The sequence below is a fragment of the Rhinolophus ferrumequinum genome, chromosome X (assembly GCF_004115265.2).
Source record: "Rhinolophus ferrumequinum isolate MPI-CBG mRhiFer1 chromosome X, mRhiFer1_v1.p, whole genome shotgun sequence".
In the NCBI taxonomy this organism is placed as follows: domain Eukaryota; kingdom Metazoa; phylum Chordata; class Mammalia; order Chiroptera; family Rhinolophidae; genus Rhinolophus; species Rhinolophus ferrumequinum.
Genome location: NC_046284.1, coordinates 65323693 through 65346406, shown reverse-complemented (window position 1 = coordinate 65346406; position 22714 = coordinate 65323693). Strand labels below are relative to the sequence as shown.

Genomic DNA, 22714 nt, shown 5'->3' with positions numbered 1-22714 from the left:
AAAAGAGTAAAATACCTAGGAATAAACTTAACCAAGGATGTGAAAGACCTATATGATGAAAACTGCAAGACATTTTTAAAAGAAATTGAAGAAGACACAAAGAAATGGAAAGACATTCCATGCTCATGGATTGGAAGAATCAACATAGTTAAAATGGCCATATTACCCAGAGCAACATACAGATTCAATGCAATCCCCATCAAAATTCCAATGGCATTTTTTAAACAAATAGAACACCACAAAAAGACCCTGAATAGACAAAGCAATCTTGAGAAAAAAGAACAATGCTTGAGGTATCACACTCCCTGACTTTAGCTTGCATTACAGGACAACAATAATCAAAACAGCATGGTATTGGCAGAAAAACAGACACATAGACCAATGGAATAGAATTGAGAACCCAGAAATAAAACCACATAAATATGGACAGATAATTTTTGACAAAGAAGCAAAAAGCATACAATGGAGAAAAGATAGCCTCTTCAACAAATGGTGCTGGGAGAATTGGAAAGCCACGTGCAAAAGAATGAAACTGGACTGCCATCTGTCACCATGTACCAAAATTCATTCAAAATGGATCAAAGACTTAAGCATAATACCTGAAACAACAAAATGAATAGAATAAAACATAGGCACTAAACTTATGGACCTTGGGTTCAAAGAACGTTTTATGAATTTGACTCCAAAGGCAAGGGAAGTAAAAAGTATAATAAATGAGTGGGACTATATCAAACTTAAAAGCTTCTGCACAGCAAAAGAAACCATCGGCAAAATAAAGAGGCAACCAACTGGATGTGAGAAGACTTTTGCAAACAGTGCCTCCGATAAGGGGCTAATATCCAAAATATACAAGGAACTCATGAAACTCAACAACAAAAAAACAAACAACCCAATTGAAAAATGGGCAGAGGACCTGAAGAGACATTTCTCCAAAGAGGACATACAAATGGCAAAGAGACATATGAAAAAATGCTCAACATCACTAATCATCAGAGAAATGCAAATAAAAACCACAATGAGATATCACCTCACACCAGTCAAAATGGCTATCATCAACAAGACAAATAGTAACAAATGTTAGAGAGGCTGTGGAGAAAAAGGAACCCTCATACACTGTTGGTGGGAATGCAGCCTGGTGCAGCCACTATGGAAGGCAGTGTGGAAGTTCCTCAAAAAATTAAAAATAGAATTACCATATGACCCAGCAATCCCTCCCCTGGGTATCTACCCAAAAAATCTATAAACATTTATCTATAAAGACATGTGTACTTCAATGTTCATTGCAGCTTTATTTACGGTGGCCAAGACATGGAAACAACCAAAATGTCCTTCGATCGATGAATGGATAAGCAAGTTGTGGTATATATACACAATAGAATACTATTTGGTGGTTAGAAAAGATGAAATAGGACCATTTGTGACAACTTGGATGAATCTTGAAATTATAATGCTAAGCTAAATAAGTCAGACAGAAAAAGCAGAGAACCATATGATTTCACTGATATGCGGTATATAAACCTAAAACAACAAAAGAACAAGACAAACAAGTGAGAAACAAAAACTCATAGACACAGACAATAGTTTAGTGGTTACCAGAAGGTAAGGCGGGATGGGATGGTAGATGAGGGTGAGGGAGATCAAATATATGGTGATGGAAGGAGAACTGACTCTGGGTGGTGAATACACAATGGGATTCACAGATGATGTCATACAGAATTGTACACCTGAAATCTATGTAATTTTACTAACAATTGTCACCCCAATAAATTTAAAAAAACAAAAGAAAAGAAAAAACAAAAATTGTTGAAGAATGTTTACAACGGTTTGCACTGACATTTAAAAATTTCATTTTCATAAGAAGCTATTCTTTCAATCTCAGGAGCTAGCATTTCTTCAGCAAAGTAATTACTTTGCATTTATAGTACCTGTGAGAGATTTTTAAAATAAAAATTTCATAACTTTTGCCTTACAATCTAAATATGCCGAGCGTGCCGAAAGAAATGTATACAAGTGGGCACTTTGGTCAACGTTGCTCAAGCAGTTTCACCTTAATCAGAAGTGTCTGGATGCTGATGGTAACCATTTTGAGCACCTCTTGTAATTGCAGAAGTCAAACATGTCTTGTACTCATCTTTTGCTATTTGTTATATATTGAGTATTAAAATTTTAATACTGTTTTCCTTTCTTAAAATGTGTGTGCTTTTTTTGACAACCTATGTATATGGGATATTTTTGAATCAGAAGGAAGAATAATTAAAATACTATCTCTCAATGTCTATACTGTGCATTCTGATGTTGTGGCTGGGATTCTGCAAACCATTTCTTTGCCCACATTTTTACATATCAAAATTGAGATGTAGCTCATAATTAAAGACATTTTACAATCAGTGTTATTATGTGGCAATTGTAATATAGTAGTAATTTCCTGAAGTTGTGCTTATATCAAAAGCTTCAGCATCACCAATTCATGTGGAACGGATGGCAAAGGCTTGGAGATTTACCTTATAATGGAGTGTTTGGTTCCTATGGGAACCAAATGGTTGTGGGTAAGGAAGGGGAGAGGTGATTACCAGATTATGTAGCAACATTTCTAAAGTGTAAATCAAAATGATCTAGTTCTAATAATTTTAAAGCTGGCATAAGAGTCCAGTACTGATGTTTTTAGTTATTGGTGGATTATTCTAAGAAACGCTATATTAACAAAGCTTTTGATGGCAAGGAGAGTATTATGTAAAAGTAACTTTTGCTCATTCTGCAATGAAATGTGAATAAGAAAATTGATTGTAAAATATAAAGTAGTTTTAGAATTATCATAACCAAATTATTTTGCTTGTACTTTCCTTTTTAATGTATGCAAAAGAGCAATATATGAAAATTTTATGTCTAATTAAGTATAAAAACCTTTCAAAATAAGTATAAAAATGCTTTAAATGATAAGATAGCATTAATTTTCAGCATTTTTTTCCTTAATGACACATAAAATTATGGTGCGTCTCACAATTGTTGGTGTTTTTCATCTGACAAAACTTGGCAGATGTAACTCTGAGAGGAAGGAAAAAAATTGACCACAAAAATTCTGAATTAGCTAAATTTACTCTGAATTGACTACAAGTCTGCTATTAGGTAGTTTGCACACTCAGATTTCTAAACTGAAAATTGAAAACCATTACATTAGTTAATTGGTTAGCTAGAATGTTTTTTTTTATATCAGCTAGTGTTTGGTTTCCCAAACAATCAATCATCCACTTCTCTGACACATACTATGTGTACAACAATTCAATTCAATTTTGACACTAACTGCCTAGAGTGAGCAAAAAATTCTACAGGTTTAAAAGCTCAGCACCACAAGACTGTATTTCAGATACTAGTCCCAAGTCCCAAGGGCTGCCTGTACTTCTGACCTACCAGCTATAAATTTCAGTGTTCCCACAACCACTCCTTAGGTTTGTTAATCCCTTAGAACAAGTCACAGAACTCAAGAAAGTGGTGTGCTCATGATTACAGTTTTATTATAAAGGACACAACTCAGGATCAATCATATGGAATGGCAAGATATAAGGGTGGACACAGGGCTTCCACATCCTCTCCACCAAACTGGAACTTCCTAAACTGTGTTGTTTAAGAGTTTTATCAAAGTTTCATTACATAGGCATGATTGATTATAGCATTGGCCATTGGTGATTGACCACAATCTCTAGTCCCTCTCCTCTCCCCAACATATGGGGATAAGACATAAATTCTAGCCCTCAAATCATGTGATAGGTTTCTCTGACAACAAGTTACCACCTAGAAGCTATTTTATTAGCATAAACTCAGATATGGTAGAAAGGGGTTTGTTATGAATAACAAAAGAGACACCTACCACTCAGGAAATTCCAAGGGTTTTAAGAATTCTGTGCCACAAAACAGGGACAAAGGCCAAATATATATATTTCACATTACGATGGTATCTCCCTTATGCTTAAATTTCTGTAATAATATGTAATCAAGACGAATAAGACTCAAATCTATCACTTAATGTTTTAAAAATTAAAAAGGTTGTTACAATAGCTACTTTTTCTACACATTTTATTTTTATAATTTCCTCTAAAGCAAAAACACTGAACAATATCTTCAAGATTGGATTTCCATTTAAAACCAATAAGAACATTTTCTCAAGTATCATGGCAGAACGAGTCATTCCTTTTGTCTCTCCCCTTTGATTTACAACTAGTCAGACATCGATAACCAAACAAGTGCTTCTCTGCACAGCACAGTGGTACACCTAAGAGATCCATCCATCTGTGCGACTGAAGGTGGGTGAATTGGACTTCATGAAGACTGCAGACCCAGGGGAATCATGGTGGCAGCAGCAGCACTGGCAGCTGAAGCATCAGCAATGGCTTTGGCAGCATTGGTGGCACTTAAAGTACTGATAGCAAATAAACAACCAAACATTACACCTCAAGTAACTAGAAAAAGAAATAATGAAACCCAAAGTTAGCAGGAAAAAAATAATAAAGATCAGAATGGGAACAAATAAAATAGAGACCCACCCTCCTCTCCCCCTCCCCCAAAAAAACACAATAGAAAAGATCAAGAAAACTAAGAGGCGATTTTTCAAAAAAGATAAAATTGACAAATTTTATCAAAATTTTGACAAAATAAACTTTAAAACATAGGCCATGATAAGAGACAAAGAAGGACATTTCATAATAATAAAGTGCTCAATCCACCAAGAGGACATAACCTTGGTAAACACTTATGCATCCAATATAGGAGCACCTAACTACATAAAACAAATATTGACCAACACAAAGGGAGGAATCCACAGTAACAGGATCATAGTAGGGGACTTTAACATCCCACTGACACCAATGGGCAGATCTTTCAGACAGAAAATCAATGAGGACAGAGCAGCCTTAAATGACACACTAGAGTAGATTAATTTAATGGATATTTTCAGAGCATTCTATCCCAGAGTAGCAGAATATGCATTCTTTTCAAGTGCACATGGAACATTTTGCAGAATAGACCACATGTTAGGCCACAAAACAAACTTCAATAAATTGAAAAAGACTGAAATCATAACAAGCATCTTTTTGACCACAATGTTATGAAACAAGAAATCAATTACAAAAAGAAAATTGAAAAACCACAGACACATGGAAGCTAAATAACATGCTACTAAACGTTGAATGGGTTGACAATGAGATCAAGGAAGGAATCAAAAGATACCTTGAGTCAAATGAAAATGGAAACACAACAACCCCAAATCTATGGGACACACTGAAAGCAGTAATAAAGGAAAATTCATGCCAATACAGGCATACCTCAAGAAATAAGAAAAATATCAAATAAATAATCTAAACTTACACCTAAAAAAACTAGAAAAAGAACAGAAAACAAAGCCCAAAGTGAGTAGAAGGAAGGAAATAAACATCAGAGTGAAAATAAATAAAATAGTCTTAAAAAATAATACAAAAGATTAATGAAACCAAAAGCTGATTCTTTGAAAAGATACACAAAATTGATAAAACTTTAACCAGACTCATTAAGAAAAAAGAAAGAGGACACAAATAAATAAAATAAAAAATGAAAGAGAAGTGACAACCGGCACAACAGAAATACAAAGGATTATAAGAAGATAGTATGAGCAATTACACACCAACAAATTGTACAATCTAGAAAAAATGGATAAATTCTTAGAAATAAACAAACTCCAAGACTTAATCAAGAAGGAACAGAAAACTTGAATAGACCAATTACTACTAACAAAATCAAATCAGGAATCAAAAAACTCTCTACAAAGAAAGGCTTGGACTGGATGGCTTCACAGGTGAAATTTACCAACATTTAAAAAATAATGAACAACTATCCTTTTCAAGCTAGTCCAAAAATTTCAAGAGGATTGAAGGCTCCCAACCTCATTCTACTAGGCCACCATTTCCCTGATTCCAAAGTGAGAAAAAAACATTGTGAAAAAAAGAAAATTATAGGCCAATATCCCTGATGAACATAGGTGCAAAATTCCTCAAAAAATACTAGAAAACCAAATTGAGCGATACATTAAAAAAAAAGTATACCTCATGATCAAGTGGGATTTACTCTTGTTGTGCAAGGTTGGTTCAATATCTGCAAAATACTTAACGTGAAACAAGACATAAACAAAATGAAAGATAAAAATCATATGATTATATCAATAGATTCAGAAAAAGCATTTGACAAAACCCAGCATCCACTTATGATAGAAACTCCCAGCAAAGTGGGAATAGAGGGAAAACATCTCAACATAATAAAGGCCATATAAGAAAAACCCACAGCTAACATCATATCAATGGGGAAAAGCTAAAAGAATTTTCCTTAAGATCAGGAACAAGACAAGGATGTCTACTTTTACCACTTTTGTTCAACATAAAATTGGAAGTCCTAGACACAAGAATCCAGCAAGAAAAATAAATAAAAGGCATCCAAATGGGAAAGGAAGAAGTAAAACTGTCATTATTTCCAGATCTCATTATACTATATATAGAGAACCCCAAACATTCCACCAAAAAATCTATTAAAACTGATAAATGAATTTAGTAAAGTAGCAAGATACAAAATTATTGTGTTACCCCGAAAATAATACCTAGCTGGACAATCAGCTCTAATGTGTCTTTTGGAGCAAAAATTAATATAAGACCGGGTATTATATTATATTATAGTAAGATCCCATCTTATATTATAGTAAAATAAGACCGAGTCTTATATTAATTTTTGCTCCAAAAGACGCATTAGAGCTGATGGTCCGGCTAGGTCTTATTTTCGGGGAAACACGGTAATATTCAGAAATCAGTCACATTTTTATACACTGATAATGAACTATCAGAAAGATAAGTTAAGAAAACAATTGTATCAAAAAATAAATTAATAAAATACCTAGGAATAAATTTAACAAAGGAGGTCAAAAGATCTGTACTTAGAAAATTATAAGACACTGAAGAAAGAAATTGAAGAAGATACAAATAAATGGAAGCATATTCAGTGAACATGGATAGGAAGAATTAATACAGTTCAAATATCCATACTACCTAAAACAATCTATAGATTCCATGCAATCACTACCAAATACCAATGGCATTTTTCACAAAACTAGAACAAATAATCCTAAAATTTAAATGAAACATTAAAAGACCCTGAATAGTTATGGCAATTTTGAGAAAGAAGAACAAATATGGAGGTATCACAGTACCTGATATCAAACAATACTACAAGGCTACAGTAATCAAAACAGCATGGTACTGGCATAAAAACAGACACATAGATCAATGGAACAGAATAGAGAGCCCAGAAATAATCCCAGGCCTATATAGTCATTTAATGTATGACAGTGGAAGCAAGAATTTACGTTAGGGTAAAGACAGTCTATTCAATAAATGGTGTTATGAAAACTGGACAGATACATGCAAAAAAAAACCAACAAAAAACATGGATCTGGACCACCTTCTTACTCCATATATAAGAGTAAACTTAAAATGGATTAAAGACTTAAATGTAAGACCTGAAACCATAAAACTCCTAGAAGAATATAAGCAGTAAACTCTCTGACATTGATCTTAGTAATATTTTTTTCTGATATATGTCCTCAGGAAAGGGAAACAAAAGAAAAAATAAACAAATGGGACCACATTAAACTAAAAGGTTTTTGCACAGCATCGGAAACCATTCACAAAACAGGACAACCTACTAAATGGGAAAATATATTTGCCAATGATACATCTGATAAGGGATTAATATCCAAACTTCATAAAGAACTTATACAGCTCAACACCAAAAGACCAAACAATCTAATTTAAAAACGGGCAGAGGTCCTGAATAGACATTTCGCCAAAGAGGACATACCCATCCCAATAGACATGTGAAAAAATGCTCAACATCAGTAGTCATCAGAGAAATGCAAATTAAGACTTCAATGAGATGTCCCCTCACAACTGTCAGAATGGTTGTTATCAAAAAATTAACAAACAGCAAGTGTTCGTTAGGATGTGGAGAAAAGGGAACCCTCACGCACTGTTGGTGGGATTGCAAATTGGTGCAGGCGCTATGGAAAAGAGTTTGGAGGTTCCTCAAAAAATTAAAAATAAAACTACTCTATGGCCCAACAATTTCACTTCTAGGTATCCAAAGAAATAAAAACACGAATCCAAAAATATATATGCAGCCCCGTCTTCACTGCAGTGCTATTTATAATAACCAAGATATGAGATCAACCTAGGTGCCCAAGAACAGATGACTGCATAAAGAAGATGTAGTATATATATACAATGGATTATTACTCAGCCATAAAAAAAAAGGAAAAGAAATCTTACCATTTGCAACAAAGTGATTGGATCTAGAGTGTATTATGCTTAGTGAAGTAAGTCAGCCTGACAGAGACAAATACCACATCATCTCACTAATATGTAGAATCTGAAGAACAAAATAAAGAAAAAAATGAAACAAAACAGAAACTCAGATGCAGAGAACAAACTGATGGGAGAGGGGTTGGTGGACTGGGTGAAAAAAATAAAGGGATTAATAAATACAAATTGGTGGATACAAAATAGTCATGGAAATGTAACGTGCAGCATAAAGAATATAGTCAATAATATGGTAATAACTATGTATAGTGCCAAGTAGGTACTAGACTTATTGAGGGGTGACTTTATAAATTATATAAATGTCTAACCACTGTGCTTCACACCTGAAACTAATATAAAATAATTTTGAATGACAACTACAATTGGAAAAAAGAAAATCACCATTAAGGGAGTAAAACTGCAAGCCACAAGTGGAAACTGGCAATACATATACTCAACTAGAACTTGTATCCATGATATATTATAAATTCCTATAGATTCAATTTTTAAAAAGGTACAAATAACCTAATGAAGGGCTGTGCAAAAAAACTAAAATAGGCACTTAAAAATGAGAATATAAAAAAGGCAAACAGGGCTATAAAAACCTGGACAATATCATCTGCAAAATGAAAATCAAAACCACAATGAGATGCCACTGTGTACCACAGTTGCTATAGTTAAACAAACTGACAATACCAAGCATTGACAAGGATATGGTACAACTGGAACAATTATATTTTTAATGGGAATGTATTTACGATTTGGGACAATCATTTGGCAATGTATATTGAGGTTAAATACACACCTATCTCTGTCTCAACAATTCTATTCCTAGTCAAATGCCCAAAGATTTTACTGTACTATATTACATGTAATACACTATAACACACAGTTCATAGCAGCTCTATAAATCATCATCATCACAACAGAAAACAACCCAAAAGTCCATAACAATTGAATGGATAAATAAATTATAGTATATTAATATAATAGAATACTACATAGCAATAAAAACCTAGACTACTGCTACCTGCGACCACATGAATAAATAACACAGATATAATATTGAGTGAAATAAGCCAGGTAGAAAAGAATGCATACTATATGTCATTTATATGAAATTTAAGAACAGGTGAAATTAAGTTACGGTGACAAAAATCAAAATAACGATTGTCTTTGGCAGTGGAATATTGACTGTGAAGGGGCATGAAGGAGACTTTGATGATGCTGCAAGTGTTCTGTATGTTCATCTTTTGGTGATTACAAGATGTATAAGTAAAATTTTATTGACCTTACTTAAGATTTTTTTGTATTTCCTGTATAATATGTTGTACTCAAAAATGAATGACGGTGGTGACATCATAGAAATGGCAGCAGTGGGGTGGGCTTCTTGAGTTCTAACCTGGAAGTTACCACAAATTCAACGTCTATAAACCATCAAAAGATTCTCTGCTCATCACACAGAACAGCTAAGAGACTCGCATGAGAATTACCTGAAGGTGGGCAAACCCACAAGTGAGGGAAGAGGGAAGGGAGAGGTGTGGAGACACAGCCTATATCTGTGGCTGCAGAGATGTGGGACCCCAGGAGGCAGACCACAGATTGAAGCAGCAAGGCTGTGGGCTCCCTCCATGCACCCCACAGCCCTGCTAAGGGATCAGCATATAGGACTGTGCTGCCAAGCGTTTGAGGCAGAAACCTCAGATGAGAACGCGGCTGGGCTCTCTTAGTCAGACAGAAAGCAAACTCCATACCCGGGCTCCTTCCCCCACTCTCAAACAGCAATCCTACCCCCGCCCTTCCAGAGTCTTAAACTGGTCCTTGAATAGAGGAATAGTGTCAGATTACAGAGGAGCTGTAGCTCTCAAGACCTGGAAAAGGCCGGTTTGCAGCTGTGACCTAGGGAAGTGGCTGGGCAGGGAGACGAAGACACCTGCCTAACCAGCCCCCACCTTTTCTGGGTGGCTCCCGGCAGGGCGATCACAGCTGCTGAGACACATGGCAGGAGTCACCAGCAGGTGACAGAGGCAGCTCTGGGCTTTCAGCAGTTCAGAAATCTCGCCCTCTACACCTCCCAATGGAAGAAGTGCCCTAAGGCCCAGGAGACCTGCACACAGGGAAGGAAAGCTGGTTGTGGTGCTCTCAGCATGTGTTTGTGCAGGTGAGAGCAGAAGCTTCACTGACTTTGTAAAAACTACCAACCACAACCCATAGCCCCATTCATCTAGAACAGCAGTCCCAGGGTCACTCTGGACACGAGGTGGCCAGCTCTGCCGCCACAAGACGCAGAGGACTCTTTGTACATTAGAGGACCTGGAGGGAGATCGGTGGGCTTAAGCCAAGACTGGTGCTGCTTTTTTGTTTTTTGTTTTTATTTTAGTATTATTATTATTTTTAGTACATATATATGTATAGGTTTATATATATGGTATATATATATATATATATATAGGTATATATATATGTATATAGGTGTATATATATATATACACATACCCACCTATATATATGTATATGTAGGTGTATGTATATGTGTGTGTATATATATATATAGGTGTGTGTGTGTGTATATATATATATATATATATGCATATATATACATTTTCCCCTTTCTCTCTTCTTTTCTTTTTCAATTTCTATGCTCTACTTTCCCTCCTTCTATCCATTTATCTATATCGTCTTTTTTTTTGGGGGGGGGGTTGCTATTTTTTGTTTTGTTTCTTTTGTTTTTATGTATTTTTGATATTTTTGTTTGTGTTGAGTGTTGGTTATCAGTTGGTTTTACATGTGAGTGTATTTGGTTTTGTTGTTGTTGCTGTTGTTGTTGTTGCTGTGTTTGTTGATTTCTTTTGTACTGAAATCACCCTGCACCAGGGCCCAGCCCAAGAGGCACAAGAATCAACACACCCAGAGGGCAAATCCAGAGCAAACCAGAGTATTACCGGGTTTGACCTACAAGTGACACACCCAAAGGTAATTTTCTACAGACACAAGACCCCATAGGAGCCAAGAATCATCTGAGGGGTTAACCCTCACACAGCAGCTCATACACTTTGCATATAGCCAATTCTCACAGCCAGTCAGCCTGGAAGTCAATCCCACCTACTGACAAGCCAAAAGTAATTAAAGCTCAACTTCAACAGGAGAATACACACAACACAAGGGACACCTCTGGGACACATGAAATGGACAATAGGGAGACTGTGCAATTCAAATATACAGGACACATACTACATAACTGCACCCAGCAAAGACTGAGAGACCTAGGGGATCTACCTAGTACATCAAAGCAAATACAGAGAGTCAGCCAGAATGAGGAAACAAAGAAACATGTCCCAAATAAAAGAACAGAAGAAACCTCCAGAATTAGAACTAACTAATCAATCAGAAACAGCATTTAGAACACTGATGATAAGAATGTTTAAGAAACTGAGTGAGAACATAAAGAAGGATAGAGAAATCATTGAAAAAAAACAAAACAGAACTAAAGAATACAATGACTGAAATAAAGAACACCCTCAAAGGAATTAACAGATGTTAGATGAAGCAGAGGATCAAATCAGCAATTTAGAAAACAAGATAGCAGAAATTGCCCCAGTGGAACAACAAAATGAAAAAAAAAAAAAAACAAACAATGAAAATAGTTTAAGAAACCTGTGGAATGACATCGAGCACAATGACATGTGCATCATAGGAATACTACCAGAAAAAGAAGAGAAGGAGCAAGGAATCGAGAACATATTTGAAGAAATAATGACTGAAAACTTCCCTAACCTGGTGAAGGAAAGCGACATATAAGCCCAGAAAATGCAGAGAGTTCCAAAGGAACTTAAAGATATGGAAATATGCGACTTAAATAACAGAGAATTCAAGATTGCAGTTCTAAAATGGCAAAGGTTAAAGACAAAGAGAGAATCCTAAAAGCAGCAAGAGATAGACAGCAAGTTACTTACAAGCGTGCTCCCATAAGACTATCAGCTGACTTTTCTACAGAAACTTTGCAGGGCAGAAGAGTGTGGCAGAAGGTATTCAAAGTGATGAAAAACAAAGGCCTACAACCTAGATTGCTTTATACAGCAAGGATTATCATTATTATCGGATTCAATTGATATTTTTAGAGCATTTCACCTCAAAGATGCAGAATATACATACTTCTTGAGAACACTTGGAACATTTTCCAACAGAGACCACACGTTAGGCCACAAAACAAGTCTCAATAAATTTAAGAATATTGAAATCATATCAAGCGTCTTCTCTGACCACAATGCTATGAAATTAGAAATCAATTACACACAAAAAAAAACTGGAAGACACACAAATACATGGAGGCTGAATAACATGTTACTAAATAATGAATGGGTTAACAATGAAATGAAGGAAGAAATCAAAAGATACCTCGAGACAAATGAAAATGAAAACATAATGACCCCAAATCTATGGGATGCAGCAAAAGCAGTCCTAAGAGGGAAATTCATAGCAATGCAGGCCTACCTAAAGAAACAAGAAAAAATCTCAAATCAACTGTTTATCCTTACACTAAGGAAACTGGAAAAAGAACAGCAAAATAAGCCCAAAGGGAGTACAAGGAAGGAGATAATAAATATCAGAGTGGAAATGAATGAAATAGAGACAAAAAACAAAACAACAGCAACAACAAAAATACAAAAGATCAATGAAACCAATAACTGGTTTTATGAGAATATAAACAAAATAGACAAAACTTTAGTGAGACTCATCAAAAAAAAAGAGAGGACACAAATTAATAAAATCAGAAATGAAAGAGGAAAAGTGACAACAGACACCACAGAAATACAAACAGTATTAAGAAAATACTATGAGCAACTATACTCCAACAAATTAGACAGCCTGGAAGAAGTGGATAATTTTCTAGAAGCATAGAACCTTCCAAGGCTAACTCAAGAAGAAATGTAAAATCTGAATAGACTGATTACTACCAGTGAAATTGAATCAGTGATCAACAGGCTCCCAACAAACAAAAGCCCTGGACCAGATGGCTTTACAGGTGAATTCTACCAAACATTCAAAAAAGAGTTATCACTTATTCTCCTCAAACTATTCCAAAAATCCAGAAGGAGGGAAGGCTCCCAAACTCTTTTTAAAAGGCCACTATCAACCTGATCCCAAGATCAGACAAAGACATCACAAAAAAAGAAAACTACAGGCTGAAACCCCTAATGAACATAGATACAAAAATCCTCAACAAAATATTATTAAACAGAACTCAGCAATACATTAAAAAGACCACATAACACAATCAAGTGGGATTCATTCCTCGTACGTAAAGTTGGTTCAATATTCGCAAATCAATTAATGTGATATACCACATTAGTAAAATGAAAAATAAAAATCATATGGTCATATCAATAGATGCAGAAAAAGCATTTGACAGAATCTAATAGCCATTTATGATAAAAACTCAGTAAAGCTGAAATAGAGTGATAATATCTCAACATAATAAAGACCATATATGATAAACCCACAGCTATCATCATACTCAATGAAGAAAAGCTAAAACCACTCCCCTTAAGATCAGGAACAATATAAGATTGCCCACTTTATCCATTTTTATTCAACATAATTCTGGAAGTTCTAGTCACAGCAATCACACAAGAAAAAGAAATAAAAGGCATCCAAATTGGTAAGCAGGAAGTAAAATTGTAATTATATGCAGATGACATGATACAGTAAGACCCCCAAACACTCCAGCAAAAAACTATTAGAACTGATAAATGAATTTAGTAAAGTAGTAGTATACAAAATTAATATTCAGAAATCAGTTGTATTTGTATACACCAATAACAAACTATCAGAAGGGGAAATTAAGAAAACAGTCCCATTTACAATTGCTTCAAAAAACATAAAATACTTAGGAATAAATTTAACCAAAGAAGTAAAAGGCCTTTACTCAGAAAATTATAAGACACTGAAGAGAGAAATTAAAGAAGATACAAATAAATGGAAACACATACCATGCTCATGGATAGGAAGAATTAATATAGTTAAACTATCCATACTGCCTAAGGCAATATACAGACTCAACGCAATTTCTATCAAACTACCAAGGACATTTCTCACAGAAATAGAACATATAATCTTAAAATTTATATGGCACCACAAAAGACCCTGAATAGCCACAGAAATCTTGAGAAATAAGAACAAAGGGGGAGGTATCACGATACCTGACATCAAATCATACTACAAGGCTATAGTAATCCAAACAGCATGGTACTGGCATAAAAACAGACACGTAGATCAATGGAACAGAATAGAGAACCCAGAAATAAATCCAGTCCTATATAGTCACTTAATCTATGACAATGGAAGCAAGGATTTACATTGGGATAAAGACAGTCTATTCAATAAATGGTGCTAAGAAACCTGGACAGACACATGCAAAAAAATGAAGCTGGACCACCTCCTTACACCATATACAAAAATAAATTCAAAATGGATTAAAGGTTTAAATGTAAGATCTGAAACTATAAAACTCCTAGAAGAAAATATAGGAAGTAAAGTATCAGACATTACCCTTAGTAATATTTTTACTGATATATCCCTCGGGCAAGGGAAGTAAGAGAAAAAATAAACATATGGGACTATGTCAAACTCAAAAGTTTTTTCTCAGCAAAGGGAACCATCAATACAACAAAAAAGCACCTTATTCAATGGGAGAATATATTTGTCAATGTTACATCTGATAAGGGGTTAATTTCCAAAATTTATTAAAAAACTCATTCAACTCAGCACCAAAAAAACAAAGAACCCAATTAAAAAATGGGCAGAGGACATGAAGAGACATTTTTCTAAAGAGGACATACAGACGTCAACAGACATATGAAAAAATGTTCAACCTCACTAATCATTAGAGAAATGCAAATAGAAACCACAATGAGATACCACCTTACTTCGATCCGAATGGCTATCATCAATAAGTCAACAAACAGCAAGTGCTGGTGAGGATGTGGAGAAAAGGGGCCCCTCATGCTCTGCTGGTGAGATTGCAGATTGATGCAGCCACTATGGTAATCAGTATGGAGGTATCTGAAAAAACTGGAAATGGAACTACCGTATGACCGAACAATTCCACCCTTACGTATCTATCCAGAGAAATCCAAAACACTCATTCAAAATAATTTATGCACCCCCATGTTTATTTCAACACTATTTAAAAGAGCCAAGACAAGGAAACAATTGAAACGGCCATCAGTAGATGACTGGATTAAGAAACTGTAGTACATTTATACGATGGAGTGTTACTTGGCCATAAAGAAGAATGAAATTTTACCATTTGCAATGATCTGGATGGACCTAGAGAACATTATGCTAAGTGAAATCAATCAGATGGAGAAAGACAAATACCATATGATCTCACTTATATGTGGACTCTAAAGAATAGAATAAATGAACAGACTAATCAGAAATAGTCTCAGAGATATAGAGGAAAAACTGAGGGTTGATAGATGGGGGGGGAGGTAGGGATGAGGGAGAAGGTGATCGGATTAGAAGGCACAATCGGTAACCACAAAATTGCCACGGGGATACGAGTGACAGTTTGGGGAGTATAATAAGTAATGTTGTAACGATTTAGTAGGGTATCTGATGCACACCTGTCTTATTGGGGGACAGCTACATGGACGGTGTAGGTGCCTGACCACTGCAGTGTGCACCTGAAGCTGAAGCTGAATAGTGATGGGTGTTGACTATATATATATAGTCACAGGATGTGGAGTGCAGCGCAGGGAATGGGGTAAGTGAAACTGGCGGCTATGTGCAATATCGGAGGGGTGATATACTGGGGGAGTGGGGTTGTCACATGTGAGGGGTGTAAATGTCTGACTATTGCATTGTTTTGTACACCTGAAGCTAATGATAACAAATATGAATGACGGTTTAAGATTTAGCACTTGCTAAGACTTTAGGTCGTCATAAAAATAATGCATTTTTAAGATGAATGCACTAAAAGCAGTCAATTGTTGAATTAAATTCATATAATATATGAGTAAAATGATAATAGAAATCCAGTTTTTTCCTAAATATTATCAAAATAGAATTATTTGTCTTGTTTTCTCAGGCAATGTTATTGCACTGAAAGAAAAACTATTCAAAGTAACTAAGGTTCATTAAAAATATTGGTAATTTAATAAAACCCTGAGACTATAACATCACAAAAAAATTATAAACCAAAAAACAAACAAGCAAAACAGCATCTGGGACTCTTAGTAATTTATGCTCCCCACAGTACAAAATCAGAGTTTCATTTTGATAGTTGCTCCAAAAGTTTACTTTCATTTGTTTCAGTGTTTCAAATTTACTAACCTACTTTTATATTTGTTTGATTTAATTTGTGAATTGCAGTTTCAACACTTTTTGAAGAGTGTTAAATTAGAAATATTTTTAAAACTTTGTTCATTGCATCATTCATTAATGTAAGAAAGAACTTAAAGCTTGCTTTGGAGAAAATTCTTGGATCACAAAGAACACAAGATAAATTACAAAATATTTCCTGGGCAACCGGTTGGCACAATGGTCGGCTCAATGGTTGGCTCAATAACACCAAGGTTGGTGATTCGATTCTCACATGGTCCAGTGAGATGTGCCCTCCACAACTAGATTGAAAACTATGACTTGACTTGGAGCTGAGCTGCGCCCCCATACAACTAGATTGAAAAATCAATGACTTGACATCTTGGAAAAACACACTGTTCCCCAATATTCCCCAAAAATAATAATAATAAAAAATATTTCCTGCTAACATGAGGTAGGTATTACAGTCAGGTTTCAATTTTATAGAAATGAAGAGGAAGTGTTAAACTTTCCTCATACAATTACATTAATAAAATCTAAAACCAAACAAACAGTTTTTCTCCTTTCCGTTCTTTTCCTTTCCTTTCCTTTCCTTTCCTTTTTGTTTTCTTTCTTTCTTTCTTTCCTTCTTCTTTCCTTCTTTCCTTCCTTCCTTCCTTCCTTCCTTCCTTCCTTCCTTCCTTCCTTCCTTCCTTCCTTCCTTCCTTCCTTCTTTCTTTCTTTCTTTCTTTCTTTCTTTCTTTCTTTCTTTCTTTCTTTCTTTCTTTCTTTCTTTCTTTCCTCCTTTCTTTCTTTCCTCTCTTTTTTCCTTCTTCCTTTTTTCCACGTAATGTTGTTTCACAAAGAAATGTGCCTTGATCTCTGGTAGAATTAGTTGCATCAGCTTTTGTTAGCTGAAGCTAAGAGAAAAGAGGATAGAACAGTGGTAAAAACTAGTGTCAAGAGAATTGGCTGACTTCCATTGTGCACTCTGGCGCTTTGTTTCAGGGTCAATTGGTACACCCATGTTTCATCACCAGTGATAATAGGGCCCAAAACTTCGTCTTGTCTCTCCAAAGGTCTTGGCAAACTTTGACTTTCCTTTAATTTTTTCATCGGTGAGCTCCTTCAGGACCATTTTTGCACACACTTTTCTCATGCCAAGATTTTCAGTTAAGATTTTCCTGTTTCTCTATCGATGTTTATTTGGTCTGCTATGCTTCTCACAGTCAGCCGATGATTTTGACGCACAAAATCATTAGTTCTGCTCATTACTGGCCACCCTGAACTCTCTTCATCAGTGACGTGTTCTCTCCCCTCAGAAAAACATTTAATCCATTTGTACACTGCCGTTTTCTTCATGGCATTATCCCCATAAACTTTGACTAACATGTCCCTGATTTCACTTCCACTCTTGCCAAGTTTGACAAGAAATTTAATGTTTGTTCATTGCTCTAATTCAAGCTCAGATATTCTTGCGACGGCACACAAAATCACACAACAACAATGAATGCCACTCAGCAAGACACAGCCACACGTCGACGTGAACACAGCTGTGAGATACTGATGTACCAAGGTTATGAAACCTTACCGAGCTGTTGTACAGTGCTGCCAATGTAAGCGCATGGTGGCAAGTTCATGAACGTAATTGTCAGACCTCGTATGATAATGGCTCCATAAGGTTCTAGTAGAGCTGAAAAAATTCTTATTGCTAAGTGACATCACAGCTATTGTAATGTCATAGTGTAACATTACTCATGTGTTTGTGGTGATGCTGGTGTAAACAAACCTACTGCCCTCCCAGTCATATAAAAGTATAGCACACACTATTATGTGCAGTATATAATATTTGATAATGATAATAAACAACTGTCACTGGCTTATGTATGTACTATACTATAATTGTATTGCTATTTTAGAATATACTCTTTCTACTTATAGAAAGTGCTTGCTATAAAACAGTTTGCTGTGTTATACCACCAGCAGTCTCATACTCATATAGCTCATGTTCGCTGTATCTCTTGATTGCATTATTTTCTCTTTTATGCTTGATTTAATCTCATGTTGCCCTGTTCTTCGTGGCCCCTAAGCATACAAATTTCACTGCTAACATTGATAGTAAGAGGCATATTGAGTGATTGACCTGGGAACAAAATTAAAAGTGATTACAGACTGCAAATGTTGGAAATCAGTGATGGTTCCTGCTTGCCAGTCAGGCAAGTCCTATTCCACCATCGCTACAATCCTTAAGAAATAAGAACAAAGTAATGGAAGCTGTTAAATGATCAGCTTCACTGAAGGCGAGGCGCTAACAAAAATTTGAGAAGGGTCTATGTCAGACATGGAGAAACTTCTAATGACCTGGATTGAAAACCAGACACAGAAGCATAGCCTTCTCAGCACCATGATGATGGTGGGCAAAGCAGAGTTTGTTTGCAATGTTGCAACAAAAGACTGGACGTGACTGCAATGTTGAATTTACTGCTAGCTCTGAGTGGTTAAAGTGATTCCAGAGTCATTATTCATGTAATGTGCAAGTGAGTGGTGAGTCTGCAAGTGCTGATATGAAGGCACCTGAAAAATTTTCAGAAACTCTAGACAAGCTGATTGTGGAGAAAAATTGAATACCAGAACAAATATTCAATATGGATAACACCTCCCTATTCGGCAAATGGATGTCTAAAAGGACTTTCATCCATGAGGAGGCGAAATCAATCCCAGGTTTCATGTCTTTTTAAAGACAGGATGACAGTTTTGTTGTGGACAACGGTGCAGGCTATGGATTAAAAGTCTGTAATGATGAGCAGGAAAAAGAGAGAGGAGGGACACACGTTAGAAAGGATCTAATTTATTTATTTATTTATTTAACAATATCTAATCAATTTATTTAGCAATATGTAATAGCAAAAGACAAAGACAATTAATAGAATATGTTAATGAGACAAAGTAAAGGTGGTTAAGACTAAACTATATACATTGATAACAATGTCATGTCAAAGGAGTATATATACACACAAGTTTAAGAGATCTCAACATATGTTTACTATTGATCAAAAATCACTTGGCTAAATACACAAATAACATCAGTAAGGAGTATGTCTCAGCATCAGCAGTAATAAGCTTTATAGGAGAGTAACTATTACAGTAGATGTCAAAAGCTCACCAAAATGGGGGAGAACAGCACTGGAAAAGTCATAAATCAAAACCTTGTCAGGTCTGCAGCTGAGAGAAACTCAGGCGTCTCCCACACCGCTGCTTGCTGGTTCCCAAGAATGTGCTTCTGTTGTTGTCGTTGTTGTTGTTTTGTTGTTGTTACTAGAAGTCAAGGCGTCTTCCGACGCTGTAAGCTACAAGCTGTATGTAAGCTTTTAAGGTGTCAACAAGTTTTAAAGAATGTTGTTGCTGTTGCCATTGCTGTTGCTGTTGTTGTTAGAAGCCAAGACATCTTCTGATGCTGTAAGCTGCAAGCTGCATACAGGTTTTCAAGATGCTAACCAGTTCTCAAGAAGGCTAACCGTGGGGAACAACACTGGAGAGGTCGGGAACCAGCCAGACCTCACCAGGTTCGTGACTGGAAGTCAGGATATCTCCTGGTGTTGTAAGCTGCATGTTGCTGCAAGTCTCCAAAATGTTAAAATGATGAAGAATCACCAATGACAAATGACCAAATGATGAAAAATTAATTACATTGCCAACTGAGGTCTGTCTTATATTTTTTTTCAGATGTACCTTAGAGTCAAGTTTCTTATTCCTGTCTCCCCCTCTGGAATGGCCAGTTCCGGGAGGGTCCGGCAGTTACTGATATGAATGCTGCCCATCTGGCCGAAGGGTCAATTCATGCAGATAAGTAACAAGTCCTCGAGATGTGCCTGTTACGTCATCCTGCTATAACTTAGTTACTTCTTCACTTCTGCTGATGTGGGCAAAACAGACAGAAAGCAACATTATCTCATATCTCCCCTACTCAGGAGGAAGAGACCAAAGGGGGAATTCTCTCAACCCCTGATCACAGAATTTTTTTAACCCTACGCTAACTATCACCTCATATGCAGTAAAAAGACTCACAGCACAGACACAAAAGCAACCTCATCTCATACAGAAAGCAACATTATCTCGTATCTCCCTTGCTCGGGAGAATGAGACCAAAAGGGGAAATTTACTCAACCCCTGATCACAGCACAGAAATCACCTCACATGCAGGAACAGACAAAAGCTAATAGACAAAAGCTCACATCAACTAATGAAGGCAAATTTTCCTCAACATCTACCCTACAAACCCTTTGTGATCTGCCAGGGCCTCCAAGCATATCGATAAGCACACACTGCCAGTGTCCTACAGGAACAACGAGAAATCACAGATGACCCACCTCCTCTTCCAAGATGCCCTCCTGAATTGCTATGCCAGTGAAATGGAAGATTACTGTTTGGAGAATAACATACCTTGCAAAATGTTGCTTATTACTGATAATGCTCCTGAACATTCTCCTTTTATTGGTGATCTTCACCCCAATATCAAAGTGTTTTGTGTTTTTTTTTTCCTCCAAACTGTTATAGAAGCTTTTAAGGGCTACTACCTGAGGAGCATTTTTGCCCAGGCTGTTGCTGCAACTGAGGGAGACACTGAAAAAATACTGATGCTATTCTGGAAAGATTACAACACCTATGACTGCATCAAGAACCTTGCTTGGTCTTGAGGTGATGTCACCAACAAGCATGTGAATGGCATCTGGAAGACGACACTGAAGAAGTTCATCCATGACTTCAAAGGATTTGCCAAGGATGAGGAAGTTGCAAAAATCATTAAGGCTGTGGTTGAGATGGTGAACAACTTGAACCTGGGTGTGGGTGAGTACAACACTGAGGAGCATCTAGATGTGGTTCCTGAGGAAATGACTGATGAGGAGATGTTGGAACAGGAACACATAGCTGAAGAAGAGGCTAGAGAAAAGGAAACTGCAGAAGACAAAATCACAGTGAAGGAGTTAGCAGAAACTTTTGCAGACCTCAGAAAACTCCTTAAAAAGTTCGAAAACATGGACCCCAGCAGTGAAACAATTTTATTAATAGAGAGGAATGTTCATGGTACATTAGCTGCTTACAGGCAAATCTATGATGAAAAAAAGAAACAAACCAACTAAACCACCATGGACATATTTCTGAAAAGAGTGACACCTCCTTAAAAAGAACCTCAGGCATATCTTCCAGGAAGTCTTCCAGAAGAAGGTATTGGTATCATAGGAGATGACAGCATCGTGCATGTTCTTGCCACTGAAGACCTTCCAGTGGGACAAGACGTGGAGGTGGAAGAAAGTGACATAGATGATCCTGACCTGTGTAGGCCTAGGTTAATGTGTGTGTTTGTGTCTTAGTTTTTAACAAAAAGTTTAGAAAGTTAAAAATAGAAAAAAGCTTATAGAATAAGGATATAAAAAAATATTTTTATACAGGTGTATAGCATATATCTATTTTAAGCTAGGTGTTATTACTAACGGCCAAAAAGTTTCAAAAATAAAAGTTTACAAAGTAAAAAACTTACAATAAGCTAAGTTTAATTTATTATTCAAGAAAGAAAAAAAATATATTTTTAATAAATTTAGTGTAGCCTAAGTGTACAGTGTTTGTAAAGACTGCAGTGGTATACAATAATGTTCCAGGCCTTCACATTCACTCCCCACTCACTCACTGACTCACTCAGAGCAACTTCCAGTCCTGCAACCTCCATTAACGGTAAGTGCCCTACACAGGTGTGCCATATTTTTAATATTTTATATCATATTTTTACTGTACATTTTCTATGTTTAGACACATAAATACTTACCATTGTGTTATAATTGCCTACAGCATTCAGTACAGTAACATGCTGTACAGGTTTGTAGCCTAGGAGCAATAGGCCACACCACGTAGCCTAGGTGCGTAGTAGGCTATATCGTCTAGGTTTGCCTAAGTGTACTGTATGATGTTTGCACAATGACAAAATCACCTAATGACACATTTCTCAGAACACATCACTGTCATTAAGTGATACATAACTACTCTTGGATATCTTACTT

At 36.1% G+C, this 22714-nt stretch overlaps 1 pseudogene; it reads right to left on the bottom strand.

Annotated features, from left to right (window-relative positions):
- The window catches only part of LOC117012770 (cytosolic 5'-nucleotidase 3A-like), a 36086-nt pseudogene extending 14665 nt beyond the window's left edge, over nucleotides 1-21421 (bottom strand).
- Between the last annotated feature and the right edge of the window lie 1293 nt (nucleotides 21422-22714).